This window comes from Lontra canadensis, unplaced genomic scaffold, assembly GCF_010015895.1.
Source record: "Lontra canadensis isolate GAN:19392208 unplaced genomic scaffold, GSC_riverotter_1.0 scaffold1, whole genome shotgun sequence".
Taxonomy (NCBI): domain Eukaryota; kingdom Metazoa; phylum Chordata; class Mammalia; order Carnivora; family Mustelidae; genus Lontra; species Lontra canadensis.
In genome coordinates this window covers 84,993,323-85,010,186 of record NW_022630995.1, presented here as the reverse complement: position 1 = coordinate 85,010,186, position 16,864 = coordinate 84,993,323, and the positions used below count along the sequence as shown (strand labels likewise).

Genomic DNA, 16,864 nt, shown 5'->3' with positions numbered 1-16,864 from the left:
ATCCCATGTGAAGTCTCAACAGCCCGTTTACCTTTTAAATTAACAATCACTTCAACAGTTAATTGAGTCTTGCTAAGCCAATAAATTACCCTTCAACATGACTGACTGGAAGCTTAGTTAGTATCCACAACAAGTCTGCCATTAATGAACTCATTCTCCAACAAAAAGCAAAGGAGCCATCAACCCCGAGCTGTGGATGTGTTCGGTTCCCTCATTCTAAGCCCATTAGTACACTGTATTTTCCCACTTAGAGAAGCTTTTGTACACGGAGCATGTGGCTGTTTAAATGCCCCAGCGGGGCATCCAGAGGGCTGCAGAAAAAAGGAAAAATTATTTGGAACAATTTGCATTCGTTCAAGGGCAACGTTATGCATTTTACAGCTGTTTTATTGCTATTCTTGGGCTGTTGTAGCTGTCTTTCATGTCAAAAGTCCTTTCCTGCTTATAGATCATCCGGAAGCATTCTGTTGCGTGCTGTTTGCTCCAGTTCCTTCAGGGCTCCAGGCCTTTGATCACAGATACCATTTGCAATCTGGTTAAAAATAGGAGGCTGCTGAGATAAGCCTGAGTTCTGACCGGGAGGAAAGGCTCTTTCTTTCTTTTCCAACTTTGTTATCTTGTGTTTTAGGATGGGCAACACATGATCCCAGAACAGAGGAATAGTGTTCAGGAGTTAGAACACGCTCAGAGGTGTAAGAACTTGAAAGGTGAAGAAAGTTCATTAAAGGGTTCAACGTCATGAAACCAAGCTCACCGTTTCAGTAAGTTACAAGTTTTAAAAGAAACGAGCGGTGTCTTTCTCTCTGGGTAGGACCCAAGCGATACTCGCCTTTCTTACCTTTAAGATACACCACTTGTCGCACAGTTTTCTAGGTTCTGCTCCCAAGTAGGGCTTTTAAACTAGGGGACTATCTTTTTAATGGGGGAAAAATTATGATGATGATTGCTGTTAGGGAATCTAACATAAAAGGGCAACACTATCATTGAAATTGCAATTTGATTAATCATTGTTAGGGGAAAGCTGGGGTAAAAATGACTCATATTTTATCTTTTACATTACTGGTCGTTTATCAACACTTTCTTACGTTTGTCTACTTATTGAAAACAAATGTATGAGGATTTTTTACACGTGGTTTTTTGTTTAGTTTCTCTAAGTATTTTGATTAATATCATTTTACCAATTTCATGAGATAGGGAAATGAGGGCTTTGATTACTGTTTGCTTAAGCAACAAATCAAATATGCCACAAGCCATGAAATTAGAGACTTATTTGGAAATGAAACATAATCCAGATGGTAAAAGTGCAATAATTTTGAGTACTAGAATGTCAATATCGTACTCAGAGTGGAATATTTAGTATGAAATGAAATGTCCTAGAAGGGGTCTTGGGAGTTTAATGGATGTCTTTGCCAGCAAGCAGGCCCATTTATTGGTTAATTTACCCAAATAAAATGTGCAAAGCCAAATCCTGTGATATAAAGCAGGATATGAGTGTGCCATCAAAGAGGCTAAAAAGGTGTTGTTTTAATGCCACATCTATTCTTGGCCATTTGGGAGCCTATTGTATATTTTGGAGGGAAAAAGAGAAATTAGCCAAAGAAAGAAATATGGGAATATGTTTGGAGAGTGAGGGGGGTGGGTAGAGATTTAAAGTGGAGAAGTCAGTTCATAGGAATTTCAGGACAAAAGAAAATTCTGGAGTGTTGCCGAGGCTGTGAGCAAGCCAGGTTCTGCATGGCTGGTAGGAATTGTGTGTTGTGGGGGGGGGTGGGCTGGAACCACAGAGTTAGACAGGGGTCAGACCATGGGCTCTGTACATTGAGCTCTTGTCATGTTTTTTCTTTTAATCCTGGTATAATAACATTTGCTGTGTGAATTCATATTTTAAAAAATTCCTATTTGCCTAAGTTGCTAAGGGAAGTGGGAGATTTAATAAGTTGTTCTTGTATTTGATTTAAATGTCACCAAGTGTGGTAGGTTACACTCCAGCAGACCCGGTACTGTGGTTAGTCAGACCAAATTGTACCTTCAAACAGTTTTACACGTAACAATCTTTGGAATAGTCTTCTCCCGAAAGGAGCTCCTTCTTCCTAAAAGTCCAACTCAGAGATGTTTTGGGTTTGCTAAAAGTGATTACAGCTGCTTTTGAGGACCTTGACCTCCAGTTGTCATTAGCTGCCCTCCTGCAGTACCCAAAGATGGGCATTTCGTGTCTCTGTCAAGGTGGTTTGTGGTGATTCATACCAGGGGAAAGGATCAGGATTTCATTGCAAAGATGGAATATACATTTGCATGAATGTCTGGAAAATCAACTTGCTCCTGAGTTTTAAAGGACTATAGGAAGAATCAGTGAAATTTTTGCAATACCCTTTTATAATACATCCTGGTAAAGTCGTGTGGCCCCTAAGTTTTGAAAGGTTAATTGGATCTCTTGTAATGAGTGACTGTACCCAGTCACATGTGGTTTGGGAATTTATTTATGAATTTAAAAACTGTTGTTGTTCAGATGATACCAATGGGATACTAAGTTCAACTTTCTTTTATTGAGTGGGATTATTCCAAATTTGCTAGTTTTATGGCTCTTACAGTGAAAATTATTAAAAATGAGCACTAGGGGCCAACTTATTTTAAAAAATTAACCTGTGGTACTCAAATATGTTTTTTATCTATAGGTCTAGCAAATAGCTTTTACATAAATTTGAACCTGCTTTGAGATTTTTGGAATAAATACAATAGCACTAAATTAGGTTTTTGCCATGTACCAGAGGTAGGCCACTGAGCACAATTTTGTTGGTTCTAAGAAGCTACTTTTAATAACAAGTAAGCTTATAAGAAAAACAGGAGGAGGGGTGGGGAAGGTGTGGCTTGATACCATGCAATTAAGGAAAGGGGAAAAATATTTTGTGAATACAGTTGTATATTTCACTTGCTTCTTCTCCATTTCCTTTCTTGTCCACCAGTTTTGTTTTCTTCTTTCTTTGTTCTCTCTTGCTTTAAAAATATATTTATTGCTGGTATGCCTGGGTGGCTCAGTTGGTTAAGTGTCTGTCTTTTGGCCCAGGTCATAATCCCAGGGTCCTGGAATCAAGCCCCACATGGGGCTCCCGGCAGAATGGGAAGACTGCTTCTCCCTCTGCCTATAGCTCCCCCTGCCTGTGTGTTCTCTTTCTCTCTCTGGCAAATAAAGAAAATATTTTAAATATATGTGTATGTGTGTGTGTGTGTGTGTGTGTGTGTGTACTGCTTATTTTAAAGCTTAGTAGGTGTCATATATATGTATAACTAACTTTATTTAATGGAATAGCTTATTACCTCTTTGAATTGTTCATCCATGAAGGGAAATTTATTCCAAAGAAGTCTATTATATAGAAGTGTCAGTAATTCACAATATCTTAAGTGGTATCTTCCCAAGGAAAAGAGAGAGGAAGATATTAATTATCAGGACTACAGAATATCCATGTATTAAAGCAGGTTATGTTAAAGAATTAAGTCTCCTACAAAAAGACAGAAGGAATCCTAAAACTGGCTGCTGTATTGGACCCTATAGTTTTAGAAGAATAATTTAAGAAGATTTCTTTTGCTTTAATCATCTTGTCTCTTAGATTTTCTCTGATTTTAGGATGTTCTCTATCTTAATGGCATTTGAATTCTCAGATTTTAGCACACCACATTTTTGGGGAATGGAGAAGTGCAGAGAAAGTGAAATACTTCTAATAAGAAGCACTAAAAAATTTATGGGAGACACTATAAGAAGGTGATTTCATCTCTAGAAGATGAAGAACTCTCATGAACTCTCAGGTGATTAGGACCATATATGAAGACCATCTCAGAGCTCTAGACCACCAGGACTTGAAATACTATCAAGGACAGGAAAACTTCATGTATACTTCGAGATCCCATATGACATTGAGGGAAAGTTATAAGACTTAAAACACCAAGATTTACCAGTGCACAGTCCCTGGGAGTGGTAGGCATTCAGACAGTTCTCTAAGGAAAAAGTCCATCATAGTGTTAGCAAGTAATCAGAACCTTTAAAAAAAATATAGCAAACCAAAAAAAATCTCAAATGAATCTCAATCTTGAGGGAAGAATATGTACACAGAATTTTCCAAGGGAAACAAAGGTACAAAGAAGCTCTGGTATATGAGAATTTCCTTTGAAATAGCTATGTGAGAGATACTAAGAAACAGAAATCTCTCGGATGTAGAGATTTTGTAATTGTAAAGCACAGGATGTCATTAGAAATATCCCATGCTTACCACTGCTGTAAATATTCAATGTATAAAATTCCTAGATATTAGGGATCCACAGACACCAGAGTACTCATATATGAGAGAAATCTTACAAATGTGAAAAGTAAAAGCCTACAGGAAAACTCAGATACTAGAAATCATCTCAGTTGACCCAGGGAAGAAACCCTACATCTGGGATGGATTGTGTCAAGAACTTCAGAATGCAATGATCCTTGTTTGCTAGTTAAACATTTAGTTGCTTTATGACTTAGGGAAAGGCTCTGAGATGTTAATCTACCTGAAGAGAGGGTATGCCCCTCATGTGGGATTGGTGGACTCGAGGGAGTTATAGGTTGGCAGTATCTACCAGAGAGTGGGCAGAGCATGAGGGGATTTGTCCACTTAGGGAATACCATACTTCTGGAAAGAGATACTTGTTCCCACTAACATTAAAATCATATAACTAACTTTATTTATTTGGGTTCTCCAATCATCTTCAGATTGTAATTTGACATCCATGCACTTGTTAATTAAAAAAGAAAAACTGCAGAAAACATGAGTAGATCGTCTTTTTGTAGGTTTATTTTTTACTGTATGTTATGACACTAAGGAGTATAGATTATACAGTTTCTTGAATTATATTGTTCTGGGGTTTAATCCATTGGTCAGATAACCTTTGACTGTGGAAAGATCACTAGATGTGACAGGATGAGCTAGGCCCAGGATTGTGATGATTACCCTCTGAAGCCTCTTCTAGGGCAAATGACACATTTGTGCCAGGTGACAAATATTGCCCTTTTCTCTGACTAGATATGGCCTTGCATGAGGGAAGATGACTTGGTGAGCATAAGATAGATCCGATCTTGTTTCCTACTTTCCCCTTGATTGGTGCCCTTGCTCAGTGAACAGCTGGTGCAACCACACCAGCAGCCCTGATGGCACCAAGTTTCCTAGCAGTTGGCAGGTCTGGTGACATTCTACCTGGTTTTCCTCACATTTTTTTTCGAGGCACACTGTATGTGTCTTTTGGATTTGCATTCAACTTACTAAAACAATAAATAAGGGATAGTTATTTCATTTTGCCCTGCTTTACAGTAGGGCATAAAATTACTTATTTAAATAATCCCCCCATTATTTACTTTACAAAAAAGTTTAAGAATGCATGTAATAGTTAAAATATATTTTATTTTAAAAAAGGTTTTGGTGCTAAGTCCCACAAAAGACAATGTAGATGATCTGTCTTTGCCACATCACTATCTCCCCTTCCCAGGATGGCTGCAATATGCAATGTCTACTGTTTTTTTTCCCCTTAGATTTAGAGAGCTTTGGACACACATACACACAAATATTTATGGAAAATTTTTCTATTACTCCCAGTTACTCATTTACTACTTTTTTTTTTTTTTTTTTAAGATTTTCTTTATTTGACAGAGAGAGAAAGAGAGACAGGGAGAGAGGGAACACAAGTAGGGAGAGAGTGTGAAGGAAAACAGGCTTTCCACTGAGCAGGGAGCCTGATGTGGGGCTCCATCCCAGGACCCTGGGATCACAACCTGAGCTAAAGGTGGACCCCTAATGATTGAGCAACCCTGATGCCCCTATTCATTTATTTCTTACCCCTAAGAGGATAATGCATTTTTGTCCCATTGATTTGAGGCTTGGCCACGTGACTTGCTTAAGAGGCCAACTCTGAGAGGTTCTTTCACTTTGGTCCTTCCTGTGAGAAACGCATATACAAGTTGGGCTCTGCTCCTTTAGTCTGGCTTCCAGATTGAGAAGACAAAAGAAGCAGAGACCCCACTGACCCACAGCCTGCTGGGGAGCTACAGCCAGCCAGTATTCCTCCTTCGAGGTGAGTAAGAAATTGCTACTTGTCATTGTTAGTTCTGTGATTTGGGGGGTAGTTGTTATCACAGCAAAAACTGTCTAATACGTGTTTTTAATATTATTGCCATAACTATTTTTCCAGTGTTCACAGCAGTCATTGTTACCTACAGTTTTACAGCACTGGAGTTCATAAACTGCTATCAAAGAGACAACCTCCTTTGTGACTCACAACTTCATTAAGAGTAAGTGAGTAAGTTGAAACTAAGAAATGTGTATGAGTTCTCCCAAGGTCAAAGTGCTAAGGGGCACCTGCATGGCTCAGTCGGTTAATTGACCGACTCTTGATTTCAGCTCAGGTTGTGATCTGAGTGTCCTAAGATGGAGTCCTGAATCAGACTCCACATTCAGCACGGAGTCGGTCCCTCTCCCTTCTCTCTCTCTCCTCCTCACCCCCACTTGCACTCTCTGTCTTTAAAATAAAAACAATTTTAAAAAAGTAATAATAAGTGGGAGGATAGGATTTGAACTCAAGCCTTCTTATTTAAAGTTGTCATTTTTCTGGACCTTAGTTTAATCTCTAACCTACTTTGCAAACTTCTTGAGGGTTGCACACCATCCCAATCGTCCATCACTCTGGTTCATGGTGACCCCATATGCACAGGTACTTCAAATATACTAATACTTTACTTGACGTTTTAGAGGTTTCCCACCCTGCTCAGGGGAAAGATCAAAATCCTTAATATTTTCCACACAATTTGGAGTGGCCTTCATGCTGCACGTCTTTCTCACCTCAAATTCTTACTTAGTCACTTCCTTGATTGCTCCCTGGTCTTCGGCCATACTGGTTTTATTTCAATGTCCAGAGAGAAGGTGTGCTTCCTTCAACCGTGCAGTACTACGCGTGTTATTCTTTTCTGGGAAAATGCCACCTCCTCACCCTAAAATCCCAGCATGTACACATCTCCTTTCCCTTCACAATCTGGATCACTCCTATTCTTTCTTTAGCTCTGTGTTCTCCAGTCCGTGGCAAGGAAAACCCCTCAGACTTTCTTTGACCTGCATGCTCTGAAAGGACATTTACCTCTGCTTCTGGTTGTGATCAGTGTGGCTCAATTTGTATAATGTCACTAAGTTCTATTCTTTTACATTTATTATTATTTTAGAAGTGTTTATTTATGTTACTCACCACAGCACTTAGCACATTATCTGGTATGCACTACAGAATCAGCAAGCAGTCCTGAAGTCACTGACTCTGCAAGTACAACCCTAAACCTGAACCTGGCAGCAGCCGCTGTACAGGAGCTGACAGAAATGGGATAGAAGTGTCTTAGTCCTTGATAAAGGCAGGGCTCTGTTGCACGGGCTTGAAGATAGCTATGAGAGGCAAACTGGGGAGGAAGAAGCTGGCAGGCCATTTGTGGCCATGGTAACATCACCAGGTGATGATCAGAGAGATAACAGAAAACATTCCCACCAGATGTGTCTATACGAGGTTCTCTGCCTTGAGGTTGTGTATACCAAGACCTAACTTACTCCTCTTTAGTGCCTCAATTCATCAGACTTTCTTTCCAGTTTTCACAAAGGAGTTTCCAGACTTGACTGTCAGTGAAGCTTCGGGGTTGCATGTGTTTCGCAAACCCTATCATTTTAGTAGGACTTTATTTCCCGAGGCTGTCTTTCTTTGTAGGTTTCATTCTATTTTTCCTTTGCTTGAATAAACAGCACGTTTTTAAGCAAAATAGAACAGAGGACAAAGTATATCCTATCAATCCATTAATGGCATAAAAGCAGGCCTCATTTTACAGCACACACGCCCTTCTGGTATCATTGGTACTCAGGAGGGCAAGCGAGCTTAGTCATGCACATATACTCATGCACATTTTCCTTTTCTGTCTTTTTATTTTTAATTTTTATTTTTTTTAAAGATTTTATTTATTTATTTGACAAACAGAGATCACAAGTAGGCAGAGAGGCAGGCAGAGAGAGAGGGGGAATCAGGCTTCCTGCCGAGCAGAGAGCCTGATTCGGGGCTTGATCCAAGGACCCTGGGATCATGACCTGAGCCGAAGGCAGAGGCTTTAACCCACTGAGCCACCCAGGCGCCCCGTATCTTTTTATTTTTAACACAGGTCTGGGAAGGATTTTCACTCCCTTTCACAGGAGCTACTTCCTAATCTTATTTCTATATAAAATTTCCACTTAACACTAAAAACAATAAAATTAAAAAAAAAAAAACCCAAAAACTTCTTTCAGGTTTTCTGATAAAGATAGGTGTGTGTGTAGGGCGGTGTCGGACTTATACCTTTAAAAATAATATGTTGGTTTATAATGATAAAAAGGGAGAGGTGGGATGTGACTAGAAAAAAGGAGCAATAGGTTGCCCAAAGACTCAGTTTAGGTAAAAGAAATCAGTTTGAGAAGGGTGAAGGAAGCATGAGTATCGGCGTGGGTAGAGAGCAACTGACCATGGGCAAGATGATCTGATGAGGCCAGTCAGGGAATGGGAGATACGGGGAAAGCTAAGACCTCATTATAAAGCTGCATTGGCAGGCCCTTGAATCCCAGTATACATGTTTAAATCTCCCAACCCAGTTCTTGTGTTTCACTCGAGAGTACATTCAAGTCATCCCCAGTGCATGGCCCAGCTCAGAGTAAGGTTCTCAATTAGACAAAAGGCTCTTCTACTCTTGGGAGCTTAGGGACCACTTGAGAAGACTTAGGATTTTTCCTCTTCCTCTTCTTCTCCTCCCCCTCCCCCTCCTCCTCCCCCTTCTCATTCTTCTTCTTTTTTAAAGATTTTATTTATTTATTTATTTGAGAGAAAGAGAGTGAGTGAGAGAAAACACAAGCTAGGGGAGGGGCAGAGGGAGAGGGAAGAGAAGACTCCCTATTGATCAGGGAATGCAATGCAAGACTTGATCCAGAACTCTGGAATCATGACCTGAGCCAAAGTCAGATGTTTAACCAACTGAGCCACCCAGGCACCCAGGAGTTTTCCATTAAAACTGACACACATATGTTCTCCTCTTCCATGATGTCTACAAAGGATTACATCTAGTTAACTGAATATGGTTTAGAAACAATCCTGCCACTGTCACAGTGGGTGATGACACATATTAAATCATATGAAACAGTAATATTAGCTAGTGTTTGTTATCACGCACCATTGATTCATTATGGAAATTCTTGTTCTAAGTTTGAACCCAGACATGAACAATATGAGACTCTCTGACACATTCTGTCACCAACTTGGAGATGTCCTCATCTGCCCTTCCTTTACCTGGCCGTGCAATCCTAGGGCCTCCTGATGAAGGTCTGAGACATATATTCTAAAACTTTAAATTTTTGTTCTGGTATCTTTAGTTCATTCTGCTACTGTTTCTGCTTGTGTGGTCTTTTCATGATTCCTTTATACTTTTCTCCTTCAGTCTCCTCATCCATCCACATATAATCTATCTATCTTCTCTGTCAGTTTCCTGACACATAGATAGATAACCCAAATCTGGTATATACATTCAATGGAATATCACTCAGCATTGTAAAGGAAGAAAAGCCCGACACATGCTAACATAAGGATGAACCTTGAGGACATTATGCTGATTGAAATAAGCCAGTCACAAGAGGGAAAATACTATGAGTCCACTTACATGAGATACTTAACGTAGTCAGAAAACCTTGCAGTAGAAAGTAGAATTCTGGTTTCCAGGAGGAGCAGAGATGGGGAATGAGGAGTTACTGTTTAATGGGTACAGAGTTTCAGTTTTGGAAGATGAGAAGAATTCTGGGATCCATGGTGCAGATGAAAGCTCAATGATGTAAATGTGCTTAATGCCACCTAACTGCACACATAGATGTGGTTAAGGTGGTGAGTTTTACCTTATGTATATTCACCACTATTTAAACAAATTAGATTTCACCTCTAACATGTGAAAGTAATTATAGATTGCTACTATGTGCCTTATGTTGAACTAGGGACTTCACATACATTATTCCTGATAAATACTATTATTCTCATTTTATAAGTGGGAAAACAGAAGCTCAGAAGAGTTAAAATAATTTCATAAGGTTATGCCATTAAGCAGCAGAAATGAAATCTGAATCCAGGTCTGTGTAATGTCTCCATTACACCATACTTTTGCTCACTGCAACATGGAACTAATGAGCTTGTGTAGATACACACACAGATACACACACATGCACACACACACTTGTATGTTTTCATCTTGGTATATAATATGTATTATTCCTTAGCTTAAATTAATTGTGTTACTATAAGTATAAATGTTGAGGCTAACCACTCAATTAACATCACAAAGTTAATCCACATAATCACTGTATAGTATGTGGCATGGACTGATTCTCATTGCCTCTGAGGGGAAGAGCTGTCCGAACACAAAAAGCTTTATTGGTTGCCTCAGGAAGCAGGGAATTAGACTGATTGCTTAGGCTTCAGGCTTTGCAATTACAACCCGGCATTTTGGTAATGGCCATTTGATATTTTAGGTCCCAAAAGGCTCTAGTCCAAGTGCACCATCTGAATTTTTTCTGCCACATTTTTTTGGAGGAAAAATTATTTAAAAATGTATCTTGTGGAAATGCTAGAAGATTTTCGTAAGTGTATCCTTCTCTAAATGAAAGGAGTATGTATTTATAATGTAACAAGAGCAGTCCGTATGGTTATCGGCAGAAGCTGGGTCCCTGGTAAACAGAATGGTCCTAGCCTTGCTCAAGCATGTATTTCTTAAGTAGTGGGCACAGAGGCAGGGTAATTGGCTACCTCCTGGTCGTAAGTATAGGTATGTTAACTGTGGGCCCGAGGGGAACCTCCATTTTGGTTTGTAGCTTATTATTAGGTGAGGAAATTACTGGACACCTCCAGCTGCCATTAATCAGCCACAGAGTCAGACTGGAGCCAAGTGAGAAGCCTGTGGGTGGATTCTGCCCAGTGCTGTGGAAATACAAGAAGACAGAGACAAATGTTTTCCAGCCTCGCAGCACTAAACTCTGCCCTTTCACAGTCCTTAACATGCGTGTTCAAATTGATTTAGTCCATTTACCCCCTCAGCCTAACCATCTATTTTCCCCGAAGACTGACAGTTTTATGTGTTGCTACCATGTTATTACGTGTTGCTGCTCTGACGGTAGCTATAGTATTTCAGAAACATTTACTTCCAGACATAAAGGATGAGTGAGGAAGGGGAGGGGGGTGTAAAGAGAGGGAGGTGAGCTTGCGTCATTTTAATTCCTTTTTTATGGGGTGCAAAACATGCCCATCATGGCACCGACTTTCTTTCTCCCTCTCTTTTCTTTATTCCTTTTCTGTGTCAATGATTTCCATGAAAAAGGCTTGAATAAAATTTCCCACTTGAGAAACACATCTGTCAGGTGATGTCAACGCCTGGCTTACTCCTCTTCCTGTTGGGTTGCAAACATGGCATTCTCTCATGGTCCTGGAATGCTGACATGGTCCGGTGGCAAAAACCAAACACAGGTAGGGTCAAGCTGAAAAAATTCACTGGGGGCCTTCTGTCCTCAGCTTAGTTTTGGAGGGAATGGGAAGAATCAAGAAGCCATTTATTACCTCTGTTGCTATGTAAATTCCGAAAAGGGGGATGGTGAAGATAAAAAACAAGACAGCTAGCAGCCCCCTGTCAGTGGCAGGGATGTCAGTCAAGACATCCATTCCCTGCTTGTCCAGTTGGAGATGTTTGACTCAGTATAAGCAGGAATTCAGATCTGACCCTCACCCTCAGCATTTTTGGAACTGGATGAAAGTGCCTTATCTGAACATGTAAGAATATTTCTGGCACTGAAGGCCAAAGACTAAAATTCAGAGTTAAAATAAATACTCAGTGGAGGAAAGGAAACAGTGAGGTTAAAGGTTTGATCAGATATGAACCTCTGAGTTAACTGGCTTTTACCATACCCTTGTTTTATTCTATCCGGTTTTCATGTACTAATCTATGTGACGGCAAGCCGAGACTCTCTTTTCACTCTTCCTGCTTTTGTGTTGAAAGGTAGTGGACAACAATTCCATTGATTCATGTAGATGAATATAAATAAAATAAGCAAAATAAAATTAAATAAGCCAGTTTAAAGTGTGTAACCAGATAGGAGCATTTCCCATGATTTCCTATGCATCACTATTTAGTTATATATAGTATTGATTCTATTGAATAGTCAGAATTATTGTCCAGTTATAGAAAAAGGTATTAAAATAGTACCCATAGAAAGACTTGGCCATTTTATGATGAAATAAAATCTGGGGGAAAGACATCGAGTGAAACAGACATAAGTTCACATGCACACACACACACACACACACACACACACACACTTTTTTTTTTTTACGGAAAAAAGTGTGATTAGTTTAGCATGGATTAAACCTGAGGATTGAGGTGGTAGTTACCTAGAGATATTCCAGGTGGGTCCTCTCTGCCTGCTGGAGGTCACAAGAAGGACTACCAGAGTAGGTGTTGAGATGGTATTTGTGGTAATCCTTACATCATAAGCATTTAGATGACAACCCCTTGTTTGCCCTGCAGTTCTCAGGGTCTGCATCATTGACTGTTCCTAATCAGAGGTCACCTCAGTGACACACTAGTTCCTCTAACACAGGGAACTTGGAGGCCCTTAAGGAAATGAAGCACGTGGTTACCTTAACCAGACATCCAGTCTCTGTTGGATAACTACGGGATAACAGGGACAGAGCTTTCCTGACATCCACTGGCTTTTCCTTTTGCTCAGGTATTGTGCGTTTAGTGCTTAGAGGATCCAGTCCTTCCTGTGGGGTTGAGGGTGGCCAAGTGAATTACCCATACTGCTTTCTGCAACAACTGCATTTCCTTGGATGGGATGCCGTGCAAATACTACTTGATAACACAAATCTTCTCAGAATGAAATTCTGATAGGTCGCAAAACTACTGTGGGGAATTTTTTTTCTCCTGACAGTGATCTTTTAAAAACTATTTAAAAAATCTCTTTTTAGAGATTTTAGGACCTAGGTACACAAACTACTTAACCATTGAAAAAGTTACCTTTATCGTTTTGGAAATGTGATAGAGAAGCTTTTAACACTATCAGGAAGCGACCGCATTTGTTCCGAATCCAAAATTGGGATATACATTGTAAAACATCAGGACTATCTTTGTGGGAACTATAGAACGGACTGTTTAAAATCGAGAATGCTCCAGAAAATTGGAGCAAGTGATTGGTACAGCAATAGCTTAAATAATTAATATTTTGATGCCTCTAGTCATATTTTGTTTTAATCTTTCCCTAACAAAATAAGATAAAAATGAATCAGTAAAAATGTTTCTACTTGAATCCATCAAGGAAATCTCTCAGTAGTCAAAGGAGAATTTAGACAGAGAAAGAGCAATAAAACTGCTACTTTCTTCATCCTGCCAGAAAGTCAACCATTTAGAGTGGCTTTCTAGTATAGAAACTAAGCTTCAGAATGATCAGCAATGTTATGAAAAGGCTGTAATTAAAGACTTGGGGGTTTTCTTTATTGGTTTTATCTTTTACATAAGCATACCTCTTTAACTATAAAATCAAACCTCTCATGGCTATTTTTATTTGAGTAAAATTAAGTGATGAATTGCTAAAATCTGCTCCTGAAACCAATGCTACACTATTTGTTACCTAACTGGAATTTAAGTTAAAAAAAATCATTGTTTAAAATTGTTAAAAAACAAGTTTTTGTATGCATGAAATCATGTTTTGTGTGTGTGTGTGTGTGTGTGTGTGCACACGCGTGTGGCCTTGTCATAAAGTATTTCATCAGAAGACTTGAATCCATTAAAAATGTTTGGGGATGGTGGTAAGTGGCTATATATGCTACCAAAGAAGATATGTATTTCAGGGGGGGAAAGAGTAATTTTCAACTAAATTTTATTCCTACTATAAATTACCATAGCACAAAACCCTATCTCTTATATTCTTTCTAACATATTTACTGAAATAGCCGGTGTTTGTTCTTGTTTTCTATTTTCCCACAGGACACTATTACATATAGAAGGGGAACTGGTACTTTTGACTAAAGGAAAATGGTCCTGGCCTTCCTTTATGTTCGATGACTTTGGAGAGCTCATCGTTACGGGCAGTGGACGGTGTGCTGTACTTTGAAACCCTGAGGGTAAGGCCTTTTGGTTGTAAAGTAGTATGCCTCATCTTGGTTATGTGCTAGTACAGTGTATCAAGAAAAGAAACAGGATAAAGATAAAGACATCACTGAGAAAAAAATATGAAATCACCTATGTAATTAATTATTTTTAGTTAACTATTTATGCTGAGTTCTGTTTAGACTGCAAGAAGGAAGTGACTCTGGAAGACTTTGAGTGCAGACACTCATTATCAGTTATATCAAACAGCATTTTACATTGCATCAGCAAGTTGTGAGAACACAGATTGCTCTCCTGAATTCCAGCAAATACAGCTCAGTCAGGACAAGGAAGCAGTGATTTCCCTTTAGCCAGTTTGTAATCCTAAATGATAACTATTCCATGTCCTTCAAAATTGAATGAGGGTTAATACAAGAGCTGACTGTCCATCTCACATTCTATTCAAACTATGGTTCATTTGGCCCTATAATTTAGTTTTTTTTTTTAATTTTTTCTTAAGATTTAAAAAAAAATTATTTGACAGACAGAGATCACAAGTAGGCAGAGAGGCAGGCAGAGAGAGAGGAAGGGAAGCAGGCTCCCCGCTGAGCAGAGAACCCGATTCAGGGCTCGATCCCAGGACCCTGAGATCATGACCTGAGCTGAAGGCAGAGGCTTAACCCACTGAGCCACCCAGGTGCCCCTAATTCAGTTTTTATTTTTAAGGAGAACGTACATGCTTGCCTTTCTATTCTGTTTACTTTTTTTTTTTTTTTTTAATTGTTCCTTGACCTTCCATCACTGCAAGAATATAGCGAGAGCTCCTTCCCAGGCAGTTCTTGAGTGCCTTGGGGGCCTCCCCATATACAGCGGGAGGGTAGCTGAGAAAGCAGAGGAGTCCTGGGAAATAATTTTTGATTTTGGCTTTGGAATGTAAATCATGAACTTTTATGTCTGGCCATATTCAATACTAAAATGTTTGTCAATTATTTGGAACAGTGTCTTCACTCCAAACCACACTATTTAAGAATAAAACTTGAGAGTTTAATGACAGAGCAGTTTAATATACATATTAATATATATATATAAATTGTATATAATATATACAATTTATATATAATGATATATATAGTTATATATTATTATATATAATGAATACAGTATACCAAAGTATATAGGTATAAGTTACACACACACACACACACACACGTGTGTATAAATGTATAATACAAGAAACAAAGTGAAACAGATTTCCCATGTGCTTAAAAATACCTTGCTGGATTTCATATAATTCAAAAACAGTTTAGGGGCATCTGGGTGACTCGGTTGGTTTAGGTCTGCCTTTGGCTCAGGTCATGATCCTGGAATCCCAGGATTGAGCTCCATGGCGGGCTTCCTGCTCAGCAGAGAGCCTGCTTCTCCCTCTCCCTCTGCCCCTTCTCCCTGCTCACTCTCTCTCTCCCAAATAAATAAATAAAATCTTAAAAAGAACTATTTATAGAACAACAGCTGTGTACTAGATGTTAGCAACAGAGAGGAAATAAGATATACAGATTTGGTCCTTAAGGTTCTTATGGTGTAATTTAGAAGACTGGAAAATAAAAAGTTCCAAAATATAATTTTGTGACCAGGTAGGCAGCAGAAAAGCTATGTCCAGGCCACTGTGCACTACAGGTGTACACAATGCTCTCGAGGGTGTAAAAATGGGCAAGAATACTTGAGAGAAAATCCGACCTACAAGTTTGCATTCTGACTTCAGCTTCTTCTTGTGGATGATCATCAGATTTATACAAAATCCTTCAAAGCCCACATTGTTGTTGTTTTAAGTTATGTCCCTGACTAGATGCTATTTTTTTTTCAATCCTGACATTTTGTTATTCTGTGATGAAAGAAATTCAGTCTAGCTGTTTGTTTTGTAAGAAGCCTAAAGTTTAGAAAATAACACTGTCCTCCCCACTCCCATTTTTTATTATTGTTGTTGACTTTGGTGAGTTTCTTAGAATTTCTTAGACCTTAGCCTCACACGTGTCAGAGACAGAGAGATTTTGTGACTCATTTAATAAATGATTACCTTGGTACTCAACTCTGATGTAATGATCATTGCAGAAATGAATGCTTTCAAGATTGCTGAGTTTTGGTTAAATCTAGGTTACAGTAATGTGAATTATGACACGTTTTATCTTTACTTAAGTTATCAAGACCATACTGGATTAGCCTGCAGGAAATCTGGTCAATTTTCATGATAAATTGACTTGGTTATATAACGTACAACTCAGTGGCACAGCTGTATAGCGTGGTGTGTTCTCTGAGGCATGCAGCTTTACCCATAGATTCGCATCAAGAAAAATCTGCTTCACTAAGTCTGATTCATATCTCAGAAGCATATAAATGTGTGCATATTCGTTTTTAACATAAAACCAAATTATAGACTTCACTAAAACACTGCATATATTTTTCCTAAAGTCCACATGCCAGGTTTTGAAAAACCACAGGAATTGTTGTGGAAGTTTTTTCACAACATTCTTGGGATGAATCTGTTGTTTAGAAAAACCTCACTTTTTTTCTACTCAGAGTTCCAAAAAAACACTCTTCGTGGGTATTTAGATCAGGTGTTGAGTTTTTTATGGTGAAGAGGCTGGATGGCATCGTGGCTGAGACTATGAGTATTGGAATCATAGGCTGTGTGTACTCCTTTTCTGT

General features: G+C 39.0%; 1 long non-coding RNA gene across 2 annotated transcripts; it reads left to right on the top strand.

Moving 5' to 3' along the window:
* Positions 1–541: 541 nt before the first annotated feature.
* On the top strand, positions 542–6,247 carry LOC116868072. 2 transcript variants are annotated; one of them, XR_004382735.1, is made up of 3 exons: positions 542–761; positions 5,991–6,084; positions 6,214–6,247. It is a non-coding gene; the product is annotated as an uncharacterized LOC116868072 (long non-coding RNA). The 2 variants fall into 2 exon arrangements; XR_004382734.1 differs by having other exon boundaries at positions 6,211–6,245.
* Positions 6,248–16,864: the final 10,617 nt, after the last annotated feature.